We start from the raw sequence: 21,714 nt of genomic DNA, 5'->3' as shown, positions 1-21,714 counted from the left end.
ATGGTGAAGGGAGCAAAGGGGCTTCTGGGAACTTTACAGTAGAGGAGAAAACGGAAACAGGTGATGCCGTCTACTGCAGAGACCAGTAGTGTTCCGTGCTCTGCAGCTTGAAGTCACTGAGAGACCTGGCTCACTGAGAAAGTTGTGTGCGTGCATGCCAAGTCGCTTCAGTCCTGTCCAACTCTTTGTGACCTTATAGACCTCTGTCCAAGGAATTCTCCAGGCAAGAATACTGGAGAGGGCCACTGTGCCCTCCTTCTTGACCCAGGGATCGAACTTGCGTCTCTTGAATCTCCTGCATTAGCAGGCAGATTCTTTATCACTGGCTCAAATGGGTAAAGACAGTTGTACATTACATTAAATCATCCTCAGTTTAAAAATATGGAAGATGTGTTTTAGAAACATTTTTATTGAATAATAGTGGTATGAAAATTGGGGAACTTACTTTCTAGAGCACTTTGGTTGTCTAGAAAGAGAATAGATATAGGCTATATTTATCCTCCCATGGTAGTAGATCAATGAGGTATACAGTAGTTTGCTAAAAGTTCAAAATCGAGATGTTGGCCAGGTTGGCTTCTTCTGAGGGCTGTGAGCAAATGACTTGCTCCAGGCTTCTCTCCTTGGCTTGGAGATGGCTGTTTTCCCCTCTATGTCTGTCTCTGTGTCCAACTTTCTCATTTTCATATTAGATTAAGAACCACCTTCATGACCTCATTCTGCCTTGATTGTTTCTATTGCCTGTATCTCATACATGCTTTATTTGTTATGTCTACTAGAACAGAGGGCAAGTATAATGTCTTCTCAAAGCTCATATTAAAAACGGCTCTGCAAATAAATAGCGCCCGGACCCTGATGAGAACTGTCAAGTTTGTTGTGGAGTTGCAGGCTGTCACAAAGTCGTGAATGCCACAGGCTGATGGTGCTCAGATCAAGTCCTCAAGTTTGCTGAGTAGCCTGGTTCTTAGATGGGGGTGGGGGGGGGGCGGGTGTATGCCCTATCCCTTTTAGGTACACGTTTCCCTGGTGGCTCAGAGGTTAAAGCATCTGCCTGCAATGCGGGAGACCTGGGTTCGATCCCTGGGTTGGAAAGATCCCCTGGAGAAGGAAATGGCAACCCACTCCAGGATTCTTGCCTGGAGAATCCCATGGACGGAGGAGCCTGGTGGGCTACAGTCCACGGGGTCACAAAGAGTCGGACAGGACTGAGCGACTTCACTTTCACTTTAAGGTAGGAAGGAGCTGATATACTGCTCCTCTATACTTTTCATTAGGCACCAATGAATGGTAAATGGTGCCAATCAACCTGCCAATACAAGAGATACAAGAGACGTGGGCTCAGTTCCTAGGTCAGGAAGACACCCTGGAGGAGGAAATGGGAACCCACTCCAGTATCCTTGCCTGGAAAATTCCATGGACACAGGAGCCTAGTGAGTGCAGTCCATGGGTTGGCAGAGTCAGATACAACTGAGCATGCGTGCAGGCACAAACCGAGAAACTACTGTTCTCTTGCAAACGGAGTAGAATAATTCAAACTCACTTTAGCAATTCAGATTCAAGGAGAAGAACCAGCCAATCCACTTGGTGGTTGTATAAACCACTTTCAGCAGGTTGTTTTGACACTGTGTGGACACATTCAGAGTTGTCCATAGCTGCAACACGCCTGTTATTTTTTTCCTGAGCTAAAATTAAAATAACAGACAGCAAATAACTGAGTAGGTGAGATATAACAAAGCTTTATAACTGAAGAACAAAGCTAGCCTTTGAGGTGAGATAAACCAGGTACTTACTCGTATGGAATCCATTGAAAAACAGGATTTTTATGACCTTGAAGTAAAGATTGTGATTGAGAGAGTGATTCAGATCTTACAATACTGGCTAGCAGGGGTTTGGCCTAAGAAATAACTGCCTTCAGTATGTCGATTTAGATTTATTATGGAATCTGAAGTTCACAAAGAGCCTGATTGTATGTGTCCCTAAGTTGTATATCTAATTGGCCTTTATTGATACTGATGATCAAGCTAATAATATATACGCAATAATCTATACATGCCCACGGACCAAATCAACCTGACCTTCATGCCCAAAAAACAATCCCTGCCTAATTAAGATCTAAAAACTCAATCTGATAACTTACTTGCCATTTGGTATTAAGAATGACTCACAGCTGTCCTAAATACCTCTGCCACCAGAGCTGAATGAGAACTGGATGCCCAAGTAGGAAATTCTGAGAATCCTTCTAACATAGCACTGCGTTCTCCATGCAGTGATGCCAACTCCTCCTTACAGTGCATCTGCTCTGTGTGTGCTACAGTAAAAGGTAAACAGCATGGATTTGGATGTATATGAGACTGTATCTTTTTTTTCTTTTGAAACTGTATCTTTTTAAATGTCACATCTATATTTGTTTAATGGTGAGATTAGTTCAGTAGAACAAGCTTATATAAGATGGTACTTAAAGAAAAGCTCAGTTCTGTGGATCTCAGTATTATTTAGTCATCTGTTTGTGCAACTGTATTTTTAACCTGATTTATGATGAGCAAATAGTTTTTCTGAACTCCCAAGCTGTGTTTCCATACTTCAGTTTGGTTTATTTTCCTCTCAGTTTCCTTCAGAACATATTACAGGGAATTTTCTTTGGAAATTTCATAATGCTTCCCTGAAAGTAGGTAGCATCCATCAGAAAGGACCAAACTGAATGATGAAAATTAAAGAATTGATATAGAATCATAGAATATATGCATTGTTTCCAGTGCGTTGCAAGAGAAACAGATTTATATCACATTCTCTTTAGTCTGTCCTTTTTTTTTGTATCTTTTTATTTTTATTGAAAATATTTTCTGTGGTCATGTAAAACCTGTGCCAACACTTCTGACTGACGAAGATTCTTGAAAATTTTAATTGAAGCATTGTTGTCATAGTATTAATAGTAATATCCAGCTGTAAAAATTCACTTGGTATGAAATGTAGGGTAGTAAGTCTGTATGAAAGATTTGGACTCATTCCTCAAGAAGTTTATCTTTGGAGAGTTTCTTTCTTTTTTAAACTTAGGAATAATTGACAAATCTAATTGTGCATATTTAAAGTGTACAGTGTGATGATTTGATATACGTATGTGCTGTAGAATGATCACCAAGATCAGATAACTAGCACAGCATCACCTCATATTGTTAGCATGGATAACTCTGTATGTATGTGTCGGGGGAGCGGTAAGGATGCTAGAGTGCTCTCGGCAACTTTCAAGTCTGTGATACCAAATCATTAACTATAACCACCATGTTGCACGTTAGATCCTTTGAACTTGTTCTCATAACCGAAGATTTGTACCTTCTCATGTGTATCATGGAGAAGGCAACGGCAACCCACTCCAGTGTTCTTGCCTGGAGAATCCCAGGGATGGAGGAGCCTGGTGGGCTGCCGTCTGTGGGGTCGCACAGAGTCGGACACGACTTAGCAGCATGTGTATCTCCCTGTCTCTGCCTCCCTCCAGCCCCCTGGCAACCACCATTTCTCCATTCTTTGTTTCTGTGAAGTTGGTTTTGATTGTTTGTTTATTTTGATTCAACATGTAAATGACACCATACAGTATTTGTCTTTCTCTGTCTGGCTTATTTCACTCGTAATGGCCTCCAGGTTTATTCATGTTGTTATAAGAAGCAAGATTTCCTTTTTTTTTTTTTGACTGAGTAATGTTCTACTGTGTGTATATATATGCATGCCCGCTCAGTTACTCAGCCGTGTCCTACTCTTTCTGACCCCCATGGACTATAGCCTGCCAAGGCTCCTCTGTCCATGGGATTTCCCAGACAAGAATACTGGAGTGGGTTGTCATTTCCTTTTCCAAAGGATCTTCGAGACCCAGGGACTGAACCTACATCTCCTGAGTCTCCTGCATTGGTGGGTGGATTCTTCACCACTGAGCCACCTGGGAAGCCCCTGTGTATGTATATATACATTCTTCTGCTGCTAAGTCGCTTCAGTCGTGTCTGACTCTGTGCGACCCCATAGACGGCAGCCCACCAGGCTCCCCCGTCCCTGGGACTCTCCAGGCAAGAACACTGGAGTGGGTTGCCATTTCCTTCTCCAATGCATGAAAGTGAAATTGCTCAGTCCTGTCTGACTCTGTGTGACCGCATGGCGTGCAGCCCACCAGGCTCCTCTGTCCATGGGGTTTTCCAGGCAAGAGTATTGCAGTGGGGTGCCATTGCCTTCTCCGATATATACATTCTATATAGACATATAGAATACACCTGTGTCTAAATTTATAATTTTATTCATTCATTTGGACATTTAGGTTATTTCCATATCCTGGCTAACGTGACTAATGCTGCAAAGAACATAGGTAGGTAGGTATCTCTTCAAGATACTAACTAGTTCCTTCGGATGTATACCTAGGAGTTGGGATTGCTGGATCATATGGTAGTTCAATTTTAAACTTTCTGAGGTGACATCAAACTGTTTTCCATAGTGACTGTGCCATTTTACATTTCCACCAATGGTGCACAAGGGTTCCCTTGTCTCCACATCCCTGCTAACACTTGTTATCTCTTGTCTTTTTTCTAACAGCCATCTAGCAGGTGTGAGGTGGTATTTTACTGTGGTTTCGATTTGCGTTTCCCTGATTGTTAGTGGTGATGTCACATTCTTTCTCAAAACCAATGACTAAACACCAGACACTTTGCAAAGGGTATCACTTATAATATCCCATTTACTTCTTGTAATGGTCTTGTCAGGTATTATTTTCCCTCTGATGGAGTGAATGGAGGCTTGGAGAAGTTGAGTGATTTGCCCAAAGCTTCACAGCTATGAAACAGCAAAGCAGGACTTCCAACCCAAGTCTGTGTGGCTCCAAAGGGAGCCCTCTTTACAGCTCCAAAATAAGAACTCATTTTATTTTCCTCTTGTTTTGAAACAGCTTATTATTTTGAAACTAAGGTCCAAATTCGATTGATATCAAAAAGTCTTAAGTGAATGCTAAACGATGTCGTAAGAGTTTTTTTTTTTTTTTTTTCTTCTGTGCTTGTCTTTTGTAAAAACTTCATTTGTAAGGATGTTTTCCGTGAACCTTCGGGCTGGTCCTCTGTGACTTACTGAATTCTGTCTATTTGGCATTCTTTCTCTTCTGCTGTTGCATTGGCTGCCTCCTAACTTCCCACACAAATCAACAATCACACCCTTATCAAGCCTTCAAGATTTTTTCTAACTTTCTGTGACCAGTAGAGAGAAAATAGCCACTAACTAGGGGTCACACCACCTGAAACAGCATTGGTAACAGTTGGTCTTGGTCCCTTCTCTTTCCTCACTTGGGGCCCAGGCCAGAACCCAGCCTCTCACTATTAGAGTTTTTCAACTGTGAGTCAGGTGCAAATTCTCTGTCTCCCCAGTTCCATAAGGCATAGGCCACACTCTCCAAAAGACTCTCTTAAAGCCCCCTGCTTGGTTTGAGGAGGGTGGGCGAGAGCCACAGCAGCCCCTGAACTCTGCAGAAAACCCAGGAGCCACACCCAAGCCTCCAGTAAAGATCCTCACGATGAGGCAGGGCCCCTGTGCAGTGTTTTGGGTCACCCTACCAGGGTCTGCATGGATGGCCTAACCCCTCTATTTAGAAGGCATGGCTGCCTCACAATCCTTACCCTCAGCTTTGGGGTCTCAACCCTGATGGGAGCATCAGAAAAATACTATTTTAATATCTGATTCCCTATACATTTGACAGTGTATTTAAAAAGCAAAGACATCATTTTGCTGACAAAGGTCCATATGGTCAGGAAGTGAAGTTGGTCAGTCGGGTCTGACTCTTTGCGATCCTATGGACTGTAGCCCACAAGGCTCTTCCGTCTATGGAATTCTCCAGGCAAGAATACTGGAATAGGTTGCCATTTCGTTCTCCAAGTGATCTTCCCAAACCAGGATTCGAACCCAGGTCTCCCACATTGTAGGCAGACGCTTTAACCTCTGAGCCACCAGGGAAGGCTTCCATATGGTCAAAGCTATGGTTTTTCCAGTAGTCATGTACGAATGTGGGAGTTGGACCATAAGGAAGGCTGAGCACTGAAGAACTGATGCTTTCAGGCTGTGGTGCTGGAGAAGACTCTTGAGAGTCCCTTAGACAGCAAGGAGATCAAACCAATCAGTCCTAAAAATCAACCCTGAATGTTCTTTGGAAGGACTAATGCTGAAGCTGAAGCTCCAATATTTTGGCCTCCTGATGAGAAGAGTTGATTCACTGAAAAAAACCCTAATGCTGGGAAAGATTGAGGGCAGGAGGAGAAGGGGAAAACAGAGGATGAGAAGGTTGGATGGTATCATCAACTCCTTGGACATGAGTTTGAGCAAACTCTGGGAGATAGTGAAGGACAGGGAAGCCTGGAGTGCTGCAGTCCATGGGGTTGCAAAGAGGAGGACACGACTGAGCAACTGAACAAGAAGAATACATTTGGGCATTTTTAGCACATAGTTGTAATTAGAATCCTGATGGAGAGAGAGGAGGCAGGGAAGAGCTGCTTTAGAAAAATACACAGAGGAGTGAGGCTGTGAAGATGAGGAGGACTACCATGTAAAAGGTACCAAGGGGACGAGTAACCCACACACAGAGGGGGAAGAAAGAAACCAAATGTTGAGATGAGATCCTAGAAGGTGAGAGAAGACCCAGGAGACAGCCCTGTTGTGGACACAAAGAGAAGAGAGTTTCAGGAAAAGGGGATGCTAAAAAGGATCAAACTCTGTGATATTTACACAGCTCCTAGAAATCAGAAATAAAAGACTCACAGCTCCACAGAAAAATGGGCAAAGACCACAAACAGATAGCTCTCCAGAAAGAAAGTCAAATGGCCCTCGAACATTTGGCAAAATGCTCAACTTCACTGTCAGTGAGGGAATCGCAAGTGAAAACTACCCCGAGATCCAGTTCTCACCTTCCAGATTGGCAAACGTCCTGACAACGCATGGCGCTGGCAAGACGGAAAAGAGCACATCAGTGCTGAGCACGGTGCACACTGGCTCCACTCGGGTGTAGGCGGATCTGGCAACCTCTATCCAAACCACATTTCTTGATACAGATGGCCACTGTACTTTCTGGAAGCACTTTCTCTTTTGGGTTCTAAACGGCAACTCCCGTAGTTTTCCTCCAGTATCACAGTTGGCTCCTTTTGAACCTCTGTGTTTGGCCAACCGACTTCTGCTTGGCCTCTAAGTATCGGCGTGCTCCAGGGTTCAGTCTGGGGTCCTTTTTTCCATCAACACCCTCTCCTTAGATTGTCTCCTCCAATCCCTTTGCTTATTTTTTTTGAGTGTGACAAAATACCATTAACATACATTTTATCCTTTCAAGCGTGCAATTGAGTGGTGTTTGGTACATTCAAGTTGTGCAACCATCCCTTCTACCTCGTTCCAGAACATTCCCATCACCCTCCCCCAAAATAATGCCATCCCCATTAGGCAGGCTCTCCCCACTTCGCCCTCCCTCCAGCCCCTGGCAACCATGAATCTGCCTTAGGTCTCTGCGTGCTGCTGTTATGCGTGCGTGCTCAGTCGTGTCTGACTCTTCTCGACCCCATGGACTGTAGGCCACCAGGCTTCTCTGTCCATGGGATTCTCCAGGCAGTGGGTTGCCATTTCCTCCTCCGGGGGATCTTCCCAACCTAGGGATTGAGTTTATGTCTCCTGCACTGAAGGCAGATTCTTTACCGCTGAGTCACCTGGGAAGCCTGTGGATCTGTTTTTTCTGGATGTTCCAAATGAACAGAATCATTCACTTAGGATAATGTTTTCAAGGGTCATCCATGTAGCACGTATCAGCACTTCATTCTTTTTCATGGCTGAATAATATTCCACAGAATGGTTATCCAACATTTCGTTTATCTGTTCATCTGTTGATGGACATGGGTATTGCTTCTACCATTTGGCTATTTTAAATAGTGCTGCTATGAATATTTGTGTACAAGGTTTTTTTTGAACATCTGTTCTCAATTTTTGGGGGTCTATACCCAGAATGGAATTGCTTGGTCATGTGGTAACTCTATTTTTAACTAATCTGACTTCTTTTTTAAAAATCTGTGTTCTGATAACTCCAAAATTTGTATTGCTGGCCTAGCTTCTCCTAGCCATCTCCTTCAGATCTCCCCCGGCAGACTGGCATCTCAAAGTTGACTTGTCCAATATTCTCAGCTCTCCCCAAGCTCCTGCTCCTGTCTCCCCGTCCCAGGAAAGAACACCAACATTCAGCCAAGGTGCTGGAACTCATCCTCAGTTCTTTTCTGCCCAGCTCTCCCCACAGGCAGTTCATCCGTGAGTGTTATCAACCCTGCACCCACAAGATTCTCACCTTCCCCACTCTTGTTTCCTCGGTGGCAGTATCTCCTATCCAGGCTCCTGCACAGACGCCAGCAATTTCTGCTACTGCCCCTAGAATTCATTTTCCACTCTGTAGGCAAGGTCAGCTTTCAAAAATACATACGTGATTACTTAGCTTTCCTGCTTCAACCCTCCCAGTGGTTTCACCTTGCAATCAGAATTAAACCCAAACTCACTTCTGTGGCCTGAAGTGGTCGGCAATCTGTCGCTGCCCCTCCTCCACCGCCTCCTCTGCTTCCGGTGTTTTACCACACTGGTCCTTTTGTCCCTTGAACTGGTACCTGCCACAGGGCCTCTGAACTCCCTGTTGACTGACCCGCACAGCCAGTTCCTTCTCACTACTGAGGCTTTCTACTCAAATGTCACCCCTTTTTGGAAGCCCTGTCCAACCACCCTTCCCCTAAGCCTCCATCTCATTATACCAAACTCTTACATCACTGCTATATTATTGACATTGTCACATCACCGTCTAAAAGTACCTTATTTATATTTATGTGTTTATTTTTATACTTGGTGTGTCTTTCCATCCGTCCCCTTTGCTATTCCCTCCCCCGAGCATAAGCTGCTGAAGGTAGGAATTTTGCTGGTTCGTGGCTGTATCTCTGGGGCCTAGGACAGTGCCTGGCACATTCAAGTCACAGAAAACATGTTTGAATGCTGTTGAGAAAGAAAAGTTCCTATCGCCTCTGGACTTAAATTCTCCCCATCCAACCACCACTTCTCATCTCTCTCCTCCTCCTTGTCAATATACTTCTCCAAGAAATAGACCATATCTAATGTATTTATTTTGCTATTGTTCCTTCCCTCTGTAGTTCTGAGCAGTCCAGTTTTGCACCTCTAACATTCAAAAGTGCTTGCTCAGAGGTTCTCGGAAACTCCCTGGATGTTAGAACTGGTCCCTTTGTGCACCGTGCCCTTTCTGTAGCTTCTGACACTCATAATCCTATTCACGCTCATGAATCTTCCTTTGAAATCTTGTCCTTTCTTGGCATGAGGCCTGGGTCTACCAGGAGCTTGGGGAGCCTGGGAATGGATCTTCTAGTCTTAGGAATCTGTGCTGGGGGTTCCATCCCCTCACACCCGCTAAACAGGCTGGCTCTTGGCCAGATGGTCCAGAATATCTGTTGGAATGGGTCAGTGACACAGATTGCTAATGCAAAGTGCAAAGGGAAATGCTCAAAGCACCGGAAGGGATCCAGACTGCATTCAGGTGGTACCTCGGCAGTGTTGTGCCATGCTGTGCTCCCGAGGGTAAAGGAAGCTGTACCTGCTCTGTGTGGCTTCTCGGGGCTCTAAATTGGTCTTTTATCTGTCAAGTGAGTTGGATCCTTTTCCTGAGCCTATAGAATTTTTTGATCCATTCCATTGGGTCAAAGGTATATCTGCTGTGGCTAGACTCTTGATGTTCTTTTCTTTTAATTGAAGTATAGTTGATTTACAATGTTGTATCAATTTCTGCTGTACAGCAGAGTGAATCAGTTATCCATAACATACATTCTTTTTTAATATTCTTTTCCATTATTGTTTATCACAGAATATTGAATATAATTCCTTGTGCTGTAGAGTAGGAACTTGTTGTTTATACATCCTAATATAACAGCTTACATCAGCCAACTCCAATCTCGCACTCCATCCCTCCCCCTCGGCAACCACCAGTCTGTTCTATCTGTCCGTGTAGACTCTTAATGTTCTAAAGCACAGACCTGTCTTGTCCCACTTGATTCCCACTAGGTATGAGGGGCGTGAAGTTTCGGAGAGCCTGCCTCTCCCACTTACTAGCTGCATAACCTTGGGCAAGTTAACTGCACGTCTTAAATCCTCCTGCTCTTCATCTGAAAATTGAGCAGAACCCCTGCAATCTCACAAGACTGTGGTGAGGATGGGAGGAGTCCACACCCAGAACATTCAACCGTCAATGGCTCCCCATTACCCTCCTAATTAGGTCTGGCACTGAAGTCCCCACCCCACCTTCCTCCATTATTTATTAGGCTCCCCAAAAGGTCCCGCTATCCCTCCTCATGCCAGGTCCCACACCTTCTGCTGCTTATGCGAGACCATTTTCTTCTTGGATTTTTCTTTGTTTTCTGTATTTTTAAAAAAATGCATTAATTTTATAATCAAGAAAAAAATCTCACCATTAATGGCCTTTGGAGCACTCACCCTAATTTCAAAACCCTGATTGTCATCATCTGTGGTTGCTTGAGCCTTTGAATCATCACTGGATGTTTTAAACCTTCCCTAGAATTCATAGTATTGGAACTTAAAGTGTACAGAGTCAAGTGTGTACAGAGATATTATACAAATATACAACCAGTTGTTATAGAAATCGAAATCGTAAACGCTCTGAGGGCAGAACCTTATTTTTTGACTCATTGAGTATTTCCACTGCAGTGACTGGTGACTATCAGATCGCCTCGTCTGTGGTTTCAGTAAATATTTGTTTAATTGAATTGTTAACTAATGCATGTGAGAACAAGCAGGACCTCCATGCTTTTTGTCTCTTATGAATAGAAGTTAAAAATAGCCCATGTAATTCATCAGATTAACTGATAAAGGTTTTGTTCTTTTGCCTAGAGAGAGGGCTCTTAAAAGATCATTTAGAAGCTTTTCTTTTACAAATCCAGCAGTTTCATGCCACTTGAATGGATGACTAACAGCAGCAGTTATAATGACATATCAGTTCATATCTATCTTTTGCTTTCTCACCCATGAAAGATACTCGAAGTACTTTACAAGGGCCAGATCAATCCCGCTGAGGGAATGGGGGCCGCCTTCATTGCCCGCCTCACAGAACAGTAATTGCAAAGGGATGTTTGTCCTGGCTCACACTCTTCACTCTGAGGGTTGGGATCATTCACTGTTGTGGGGGATTTCAGTTTACCTGCCTCTTACCTTATCTTGTGGGAGCAATTTCACTTTGAAGTGATGGACCCTTTTCTTACAGATTTTCAGTTCCTCTGTGTGGTTAATACATGACAGCTGATTGTTGTTTTAATCTTATTGATTTGAACGGAAGGCTGAATAAGACAAATCATCCAGTGTTTACTTGATCATCTGTTTAAATGTTCCGTTTTCTTTAGATGTGAGCCAAAAATTCTTGTTACATTTTTAGTGATAGTGATCATCACTAAACAGTCTCTCTGAGCACCTTCCTGTTGTGAAGTCTGTACAAATTAGGTTAGTTCCGGTCCAAAAGGAGCTTGTAATTTAAAACTGCATAAAGGCCAGTATTTCTCAACTGGGGACATTTTTGCCTCCCTGGAGGACATTTGGCAATGTCTAGAGATAGTTTTGGGTGTCGTCACTTTGGAGGGAGTACTACCAGCAAGGAGAGTGTTGGCCAGGGATGTTGTTAACCATCCCATTGTGTTTAAACAGCCCTACAACAAAGAATGTTCTGGCCTCAAATTTCAATAGTGCTGAGTTTCTGAAGCCTTGATATAAACATATGGCCTGAAAGGCACAATTAATTTAAAAATGGGTTAAGAAATGCCTATGGGCTTCTCAGGAGAAGGAAATGGCAACCCACTACCGTATTCTTGCCCGGAAAATTCCATGGACAGAGGAGCCTGGCAGGCTACAGTGCATGGGGTTGCAAAGAGTCAGACATGACTGAGCGCGCGCGCGCGCACACACACACACACACACACACACACGTGGAAATAGCCCCAGTGACAGAGTTAACTACCTTTCTATTGGAGAGGTTTTGGAAAAGGGATTAAAGAGGATGTCAGACGTCTCTGGGGGAGTCGAGAGATCTTCCTGAGAGTGTGTGATGACTTGAAATCATTCTGAGTATTAACTCTGAGGTCTACATCTAAGAAAAATGCCAGTCCTTTAAGAAAAGGATCCCTACTCGTCAGCTCTTTAAATTGTAAGATGTGGACTTTATCTTAGGATTACAAAATAATTCACGAAAGCCAGAAACAAAGCTCAGAATCATATTAATTCAAAGACCACAAAAAGAGGAACCATTCAGCCATCTCAAAGCAATTCTTGCATCATTTCCTTGTGTGCAGTTCAGGTTAAAAATAACCTTTAATCCTCACCAGGAGTAAACTGTCTTGTCAAAGAGAAATAGGAAATTATCTCAGAGCATGCTTTAAAGGGTGAGGGAGAGAAGGAGCAGTTCATCAGGGAAGAAATTATCTGCCGTATCTTAAGATGAAAGTTTCTGAATGGCTAAAGAAGTGTGGGGCTGAGGGGTTAGAGACTGTGATGAAGCAGGGCCAGAGGTGCTTGGGAAGGGTTTGCATGTCTGCATGTGGAGGTGGGCAGGAGGCACGTGAACCCTGGGGCTGGTGGCTGGCCCTGGTGGCTGGCTACGGTGTCTTGAACTGTTGGGCAGCCAGGTGTCCTTTTGCTGTCAGTCGTGGGCAGTCTGCCTTGGCCTTGAGTGCTGCCAGAGACAGAGGTTGAGCCACAAGCTTGGTGCCTATTGGGCCATGAAATGACACGTGGGAAAGGCTGACCTTAGACTGAGCCCCAGAGCCATATCAGCACGCCCTGCATCACCACAACACACTGGGGACAAGAGCAGGCATGTCCCCAGCAGAGTCACCACTGCTGAATAGCCTACAAACGAACGGGGAGGGATGGCATATGTGAAACAAAGGCTTTTTTGACCTTTCGGATTAACTGTAGATTTCAGCCAGTTGGCAGTCACCTCCAGTTTGCCACTGTTGTTAAAAATTCTATAAAGCAAAAACCAAGTGGAGGTGCTGCCGTTATGTCCTGGATTTTCAGTGTGAGCACTCACATATAGGCAAGGATTATCAAAGGTTGCAATGTCCTCTCACTCTGGCCCTCCAGCCTTGTAATTTGGGCCAAGGCTTATTGCTCTGGAGGTAATCAACCAGACTCATTCTACCCAGTCATTTCAGAGTACATGTGAATATGTATATTGTGGAAACCGGTACTTGAAAGATTAAAGGTGTTTTTTTTTTTTTTTTTTTGAGGTCACACTGTACTGAAGTCAAAGGAAATCTACACATCTGATCTTGTTTTTTCTTTTTTTTTAATAACTCAAAACCACGATAACTCTGAACATGGTTTTGGTACATGAGCAGTAGCATGGTGTCCTATGTAACAAGCAAAAGAGATGTGGTTTTTCTTATAACTACAGTATCTAAGCCAGGTGATGGAGTAGAAAGAACACAGGCTGACCTAGGTGTAAGCCTTACTTTGCCAGGGGCTACATGTCTTTGAGCAGTACCTTTCATTTTTTCTGAACTTCAGTTATTTCACTAACAGAATGAGAATAATATCCCTTATTCCCTAGGACTCTGGTGCGAAATGACTAAGCAAATAGGTGTGAGAGCCCTGCATAGTACTTAGTAACTAGTATTTATTATTATTGATTTTCATAACTTTTGTGTCAGAATACAGTACCTCTAAGAGATATCTTTTCATCAGTGATTAAATGTCACATTATATAATATGCCACAAAACCATACCATCATCGACAGTGCATTGAACAAATAACAACTCATTTTTCGTTTGCTTTATCATCAAACCCCCTATGAAGTACTCACTATGTAGAATTAAAACTTGCTTAACTGCTTGAAATTCTTGTAAATAGTGGGAAATCAAAGATAATGGGTGCATATGTTGATGTAAGTCCGCTGTTAGAAAAATGCATGATAAAGAACATGATGTCATTTGGTTTGACGGCTGAGGAGGTTTGGTCAGCAGGAGGCTGCAGAAGCTCCAGGGAGATGCCGGGACTCCAGCCAGTAACTTTTGACCTACAGAGAAGAGACTCTGGGAACTGAAAGGTCACTTATCACATTTTAATTCAAAAAATAAAATCTTAGGCGCTAGAGTCAGAATCTATAAATGGAATAAGATATGAGGAAGAGTAGGTTTCAGGTGATAAATAGTGCATTTGGCAAAGATTCCACATGTGGCATCAGTGAATCACGGAACTCTTTTTCTGTCTATTCTCACCATTCTTATCATCAAAACAGACGAATGTCTGGAACTTAATGATAATACCATGCATTTATTTAACAGCTGAAATCCTGGACACCTTGACCTCGAAAGTGGGGAAGCTTATTGACTGATTGGTCTATCTGTTCATCCATCCATCCTTCCATCCATCAACCCATCATCCATCCATCAAAGCATCCATGCACCTACCCGCCTACCTACCTACCCACCCTTCCATCCATGTCTGTCTACCCATCACCCATCCATCTACTCAACCAGCATTAATTGAATGCACACTCTTTGCCAGGCCCTGGGCTAGAGGCCAAGGCTACAAAGACAGAAAGGCTCAGTCCTACTCCTCAAAAATCTTTCAAAGCACTGAGAGTCAGGCACAGTCAAAAAGCAAAAATGTTCAAAATTCACTGAGTTAACCACGGGTTGAGCCCAGTGTAGACTTTCAGTATATACTGAATGAAAACAATGGAAATGAACCGCAGGTTCTCTTGGCCATATTTAATTTGAGAACAAGGGATTTTGAGCCTGAATTTTGGCAATTTGGGTGGAGTAACTGAACCAGGTAGGTGGCTCTTGCTTCTCTTTCGAGTCCATGTTCTTCCTCTCCAGAGAGTGACTGCTGTGGTTTGAAGCCTTTATTAGAGCCAGCTCTCCCCCACGGGCTGTCGGCACTTCAGGCGAGGCAGGGCTGTTTACTGCGTGCTTCATCACTGACGATCCCAGTGGAGAGGATTCAGAATCAGAGTCACTTTCAGCCGCTGAGTGGGCTGGATTGGAGCCATCTCCCTTTATCTGTGTGTATTCGGCAGCTAGGAATATATTTTTATAAGAAATACTCAGAAAAGTTAAAAAATGGCACAAAATGCCATCCTTAGTTCAGTATCAAATTGTGATTTAGTGTTCATTTTAGTCTCTGTTTTGTGTGTTTTGCCAAAGACCTAGCCATGTATATTTTGGCTTTTCTGAGTTAGAATTTCCCACCACATGGAAACTCTGGTTTTAAACAAACAAACAAAACTTGAGTGCCACGCTTGTCTGTTTTAAACATTAGCAAAGCTGAAATTGATTTTCATATAATTGTGAGTTATAATAACTTTCACCTACTTGGATTTGGTTTGCAGTTTTGGCAAGTACTGGTGAGAGCTAAAATAATGTTAAGCTTTAAAAAAAAAAAAAAGAAAAAACAACTTCTGGTTTGGATTTGAAAGATTCTGGAGGTTTGAGATGTGAAAGTAATCACTGTAGAACATATGATCATCAATCAAATTACTGAGACCACAGTGTACATGGTGTTCCAGTCCACCCTGGGGAAAATCATCCCATCAATTCTAATCTAGCCGTTGCCACCGAGGAAGACAAAGAATCAATCAAACCAACAAGTATTTATCTGAGACTTGTTATACACGTAGCACAGTTCCAGGTACCATTTGCAAGAAGAGCAGGAAGACATGAAAGATGAGTAAAAAATACATTCCTTCATTCTGTGAACAAGAGAGGAGGAAAATGGCAATTGATTCCTCAAAATGCTGTCTGCTTTGATCGTTAGCTTTGAATAGCTGTATGATTTTAGGTTATAAGGTTGAAAATATTATAACTGCTTTGTACTTTCAATGTGACTTGAGTTATATCTGGGAAAGAAAAAGCCTGTACTTTCATTATATTGGTCTGGGTTTGTTGTTGTTTTTTTTTTTTTTCCCTCTCTCTTTACAATTGCTGCTGATTTGGGCAGTGTAGAAAGGACCCTACATCCTGTCTGCTGTAAAGCTCTACAGTACAGAGAGGGCTTCAGGGGCCTTCTTTCCTCCCTGGCATTCTCATTGTTGAGTGAATGGGCATGGGACCAGTTGGGCCCTGTTTGCCAGTTGGTGTCGGGCTGTCTTGAAGTCCCATAGAACTGACCAGCAAGCAGATAGACAGACGCTGATGTTCTGTCCATAGTCCCTGAAAAGGGGGAAGTGGCCAGGTTATGTAACAGTCTGACTTTAAGAGACATCCACTCCCTTTTCCAATAAAGAAAGCCACAGCTGAGAAGTATAAGGGAAAATTTCTCCTGTATTAGGCCCAGCTAGGGAGGCTTTTCAAAACACCTGTGATTTTTCTAACAGCTTCATGAGGTATAATTTACATAGATAATTTGCCTGTAAGTACACAATCCAATGAGTCTTTATAAATGTATACAGTTGTGCAACCAGAACTAGAATCCAGCTTTAGACTTCCAACAGTCCCTAAGGTCCCCTTGGGCCCACTTGCAGTCAGCCCATGCTCCCCTACCAGCACCCCAGGCCCAGGCAATCTCTTATCTGCTTTTCGTCTACAAATTTCAGATAAATGGAATCACACCATATGCTGTCTTTTGTGTCTGGCTTCTTTCAGTTATCATCATGCTTTTAAGGTTGGTTCGTGTTGTGCGTGCGTGTACGTGCTCAGTCGCTCGGTTGTGTCCAACTCTTTGCAAGCCCATGGACTGTAGCTCACCAGGCTCCTCTGTCCATGGAATTTTCCAGGCAAGAATACTGAAGCAGGTTGTCATTTCCTACTCCAAGGGATCTTCCTGACGAGGGATCAAACCCTCGTTTCTGTCTCCTTCATTGGCAGGCAGATTCTTTATAACACTGTGCCTTATTTCATGTATCCATAATTTATTCTTTCTTATTTCTGAGTAGTATCCCACTGTATGGAGAGATCAGTTTGATAAAAGCCTCCATCTGCTGATGGACTTTAAGATCTTTTTCAAGTTTTGCTGTGGTATCACTTGGTCACTGATCATTTTAAGTGACACGACACTAATGTTGAAATGGCAGTTCGATCCAGTGCTGATTTTGAGTTATTCATAACACAGCATCTGTTCTGAAGTGTGCTTCTAGTAGATCCCCACAGCATCAAGCACATTGGAAAGTAAGAAGTTATCAGATGAATATTTTGTACAACTAAGACTTCAGTGGAAAACTCTGAAAGAGATGGGAATCCCAGACCACCTGACCTGCCTCTTGAGAAACCTATATTGCAGGTCAGGAAGCAACAGTTAGAGCTGGACATGGAACAGACTGGTTCCCAATAGGAAAAGGAATACGTCAAGGCTGTATATTGTCACCGTGCTTATTTAACTTATATGCGAGTACATCATGAGAAATGCTGGGCTGGAAGAAGCACAAGCTGGAATCAAGATAGCCGGGAGAAATATCAATAACCTCAAATATGCAGATGACACCACCCTTATGGCAGAAAGTGAAGAGGAACTGAAAAGCCTCTTGATGAAAGTGAAAGAGGAGAGTGAAAAAGTTGCCTTAAAGTTCAACATTCAGAAAACGAAGATCATGGCATCTGGTCCCACCGCTTCATGGGAAATAGATGGGAAACAGTGGAAACAGTGTCAGACTTTACTTTTTTGGGCTCCATAATCACTGCAGATGGTGACTGCAGCCATGAAATTAAAAGACATTTACTCCTTGGAAGGAAAGTTATGACCAACCTAGATAACATATTGGAAAGCAGAGACATTACTTTGCCAACAAAGGTCCATTTGGTCAAGGCTGTGGTTTTTCCAGTGGTCATGTATGGATGTGAGAGTTGAACTGTGAAGAAAGCTGAGCACCAAAGAATTGATGCTTTTAAACTGTGGTGTTGTAGAAGACTCTTGAGAGTCCCTTGGACTGCAAGGAGATCCAACCAGTCCATCCTAAAGGAGATCAGTCCTGGGTGTTCATTGGAAGGACTGATGCTGAGGCTGAAACTCCAATACTTTGGCCACCTCATGTGAACAGTTGACTCATTGGAAAAGACCCTGATGCTGGGAGGGATTGGGGGCAGGAGGAGAAGGGGATGACAGAGGATGAGATGGCTGGCTGGCATCACCGACTCGATGGATGTGAGTTTGAGTGAACTCTGGGAGTTGGTGATGGACAGGGAGGCCTGGCGTGCTGTGTGATTCATGGGGTCGCCCAGAGTCGGACACAACTGAGCGACTGAACTGAACTGAAGACTCCAGTTTAAAGGAAAAAAGGCTTAAGTTGTGCCTCATGAACCAGATCCTAGCAGCTTGAAATAAGCCAGTTATTTCCCAAAAGGAAGAAAAAACTTCCCTAAAACCCTCTTACATTTTTTCTCTTACCTGTTTTCTTACCCTTCAAGTACTTCCTCCTCCTAGCTACTTGCACTTCATTATTCATACATGCTCTGATTCATTCTTTGGACAATAAGGAGATCAAACCAGTCCATCCTAAAGGAAATCAACCCTGAATATTCATTGGAAGGACTGATGCTGAAGCTCCAATACTGTGGTCACCTGATGTGATCAAAGTGCCAACTCACTGGAAAAGACCGTGATACTGGGAAAGATAGAGGGCAAGAGGAGAAGAGGGCGGCGGAGGATGAGATGGTTAGATAGCCTCACCAACTCAATGGACGTGAATTTGAGCAAACTCCGAGAGACAGTGAAGGACAGGATAGCTTGGTGTGCTGCAGTCCATGGGGTCACAAAGAGTTGGATACGACTTAGTGACTGAGCAATAACTGATTCATTCATCCCTACGTATTCGATAAATGTTTAGTAGACATCCCTTTTGTGTTAGAGCATGGTGCTTGGTGCTAAACTGGATAAAAACAGGAATCAAACATGAAGATTGTAGCCAGTTCTAAAACATATACCCAAGTCAGATGTTTGAACATTTTTGATTGGGACCCACAGTATGAAGTACATTTAACTCCTATATACATATCTGAGATAAAACTGTCATAAAAGAATACTTTACCATGTGTGATGCACTATGTTACTTTCTGTTTAATTTTTAAAAAGTAGTTGATGGCAACCCACAGGACTGACCTTAGTGACACTAACGGACTGCAGCTTGCAAGTTTTAGATGCTGCACTGAACTATTAACACTTTCTGATGGAGAAGGAGAGGACAGTGCTTACCATGTAGAAGAGGCAAGGGGAGAATTCTGTGGAAGCTGATGGATGGTTGTGGGAGGGTGGACAGAATATAGAGGGAGGGCCTGAGTGCCATAATGGTGCCATAACACTGCTCAGAGCGTTAGTCACTCTAGTTTCCACCACAACCTGGACCACAACCACACCAGCGGTGAATCCTGGGGAATGGAGAAGCCCAGCCTCTGTGGGCTTAACAGAGGTCGGCAGGGGAGGAGATCAGCTTCCTTCCCAGCTAGTAGAACCAGCCCAGCTTCACAAAGCACATGTGCCCTCATTTATTCTAAATTTACTACCCTTGGATTTGATAATACTTCTCTCAGGGAAGCTAAAACTCACAAGAATGGAACAGACTTGACCTTCCTGGAAGATGGAATACTTTGGTTGTATTTCTCTCTCTTTCCGGAATCAATAATTATCTTCGGCTTGTTTGTCTTTCCTCTTGGTCCAGTCCTTTAAAAATTCCTTCTTCAGCCTGTTTTCTCTCAGCTGTCTGCCTTATGAGCTAACTAAAACTGGGCACTGTAACAAAACAGCTCCTTTTAATAAATGCCACCCGAATCCTTTATCTGATGGTACTTCTCTCCTTTCCTGAGGCTAGAGGGGGGCAAGCACTGCAGCACAGGTGACTGTCAGAGATGCTGCTGCTGCTGCTGCTGCTAAGTCGTTTCAGTCATGTCCGACTCTTTGTGACCCCAGAGACAGCAGCCCACCAGGCTCCTCTGTCCCTGGGATTCTCCAGCCAAGAACACTGGAGTGGGCTGCCATTTCCTTCTCCAATGCATGAAAGTGAAAAGTAAAAGTGAAGTCGCTCAGTCCTGTCCAACTCCTAGTGACCTCATGGACTGGAGCCGACCAGGCTCCTCCGTCCGTGGGATTTTCCAGGCAAGAGTACTGGAGTGGGGTGCCATCGCCTTCGTCCGAGATGCAGGGAAGACCTAATTATCTAAAAAGCATTTACAAAGAGTTTGTTATTAATGAAAAAAATTTAAAGCATCTGTTGAGAATTTATTGTTGATTAAATTAAAAAAAATATTGGTAGTTTATTATCAACTAAGCATTTTACATATTTTGCCCCATTTGGTTCTCAAAATAAGCCAATGAAGTAGACACCCTGACCCCCATTTCAGATGTAGAAAATGAGGCTTAGCGAGGTCAGTTCACTTACCCAAGCCAGTAAGTGGTAGAACCGAAATTCCAACTCACATCTTCTGACTTGAAAGCATGTGAAATCGACAGCGCTGATGCAACAAACATAATGGAGAATCTGCCTGGTACAGACATAATCCCTGTCCTGAGGAAGTCATGACGGTGTAGTCATGACCTGGAAACAGAATGACCTGGCAGCTGTGGGTGGGTGGGTGAGGGGATCAGTGCAGGGGGTGAGTAAACTGAGGAGTTGGAGGTTTGCTGTATAGCAGGTGAGGAGCTCCGGAGATTTCTGAGCAGGGGAGTCACGTGCCAGGTGTGAACTCCATCTGGCAGCAGGCGAGAGGTGATGGGCATCTGGCTCAGGAAGGCGGCCGTGGGAGGCAGAGGAGAGCATCAAGAGTGTGGAAGGGAGAGGAGCAGACCTCACGGCTGATTCTGTCCAGGCATCGAAGCATCAGCAGCCACCGGGGCTGACCAGAGTGACCCCCTTCCGGAGCCATCCAAGATAACCCCTCTGGAAGGAACCCTGAGCGCTGCTGCTCCTGAATTCTGCCTTTTGAGAAGTCCTGTTGCCTTTTGACTCTGGCTGCTATCGGGTTTGGCTAGTGGTCCATTTCCTTGGGTATCCTGAACTCATTAGCGTGCGCGACAAGTTGAACTGCTCTTGACCACAACAAATTAGTTCACATTTTCCCCAGTCACATTTGAGCGATTTTGGAGCCTATGATTTTCCTCGCCTTGGTCCAAGTTCCCCAGTGTCAGCAGTTAACTCAGCCCCATTCCTGCAATATGTTCCCCCATCTGCCGCTGCTTCCCACAGTGTTTAAGTTTAAAAATCTTGAGTAAAGATTTCCTTCCACGTTGGTGGGTTCTCATTTTCAACATTTTCCTCCAGCTTCATAGTTTCCTCCACCCCAGGCAGAATCTCATGTTTCAGAAACTCAGGGCTCAGACCAGAACTGCCCGTCACTTTGACCTTGGTCTTTTTAATCTCTCCCTGAGTCTGGCTGCTGAGCCCTTCCAGCCCTAGTTGCTTACTAGTCTCTTGGTTTGGGTGAAAGAGGTGAAATGGTCAAAGCACCACACAATTTGGAAGTGTCAGGATCTATAGCTCAGTCAGTAAAGAATCTGCCTGCAATGCAGGAGACTCAGGTTCAGTTCCTGGGTTGGGAAGATACCTTGGATAAGGAAATGGCAACCTACTCCAGTATTCCTGCTTAGAGAATCCCGTGGACAGAGAAGCCTGGCAGGCTACTGTCCATGGGGTTGCAAGAGTTGGACACGACTTAGTGACTAAATCACCAGGATCTAAAATTTTTTTTTTAAATTAGAGAACAACTCTAGCA

General features: G+C 43.7%; 1 long non-coding RNA gene across 1 annotated transcript in view; it reads left to right on the top strand.

Moving 5' to 3' along the window:
• LOC105604300 (uncharacterized) overlaps positions 1-21,714 on the top strand; it is a 63,592-nt gene that overhangs the window by 4,519 nt on the left and 37,359 nt on the right. The window contains exon 4 of the long non-coding RNA XR_003586577.3: positions 2,190-2,317. This is a non-coding gene — a long non-coding RNA (uncharacterized LOC105604300). The remainder of the gene's footprint in view (positions 1-2,189; positions 2,318-21,714) is intronic.

Source organism: Ovis aries, chromosome 22 (genome assembly GCF_016772045.2).
Source record: "Ovis aries strain OAR_USU_Benz2616 breed Rambouillet chromosome 22, ARS-UI_Ramb_v3.0, whole genome shotgun sequence".
NCBI lineage: Eukaryota > Metazoa > Chordata > Mammalia > Artiodactyla > Bovidae > Ovis > Ovis aries.
Note: the sequence above shows the minus strand (reverse complement) of the source record. Positions and strands in the feature narration are given on the sequence as shown.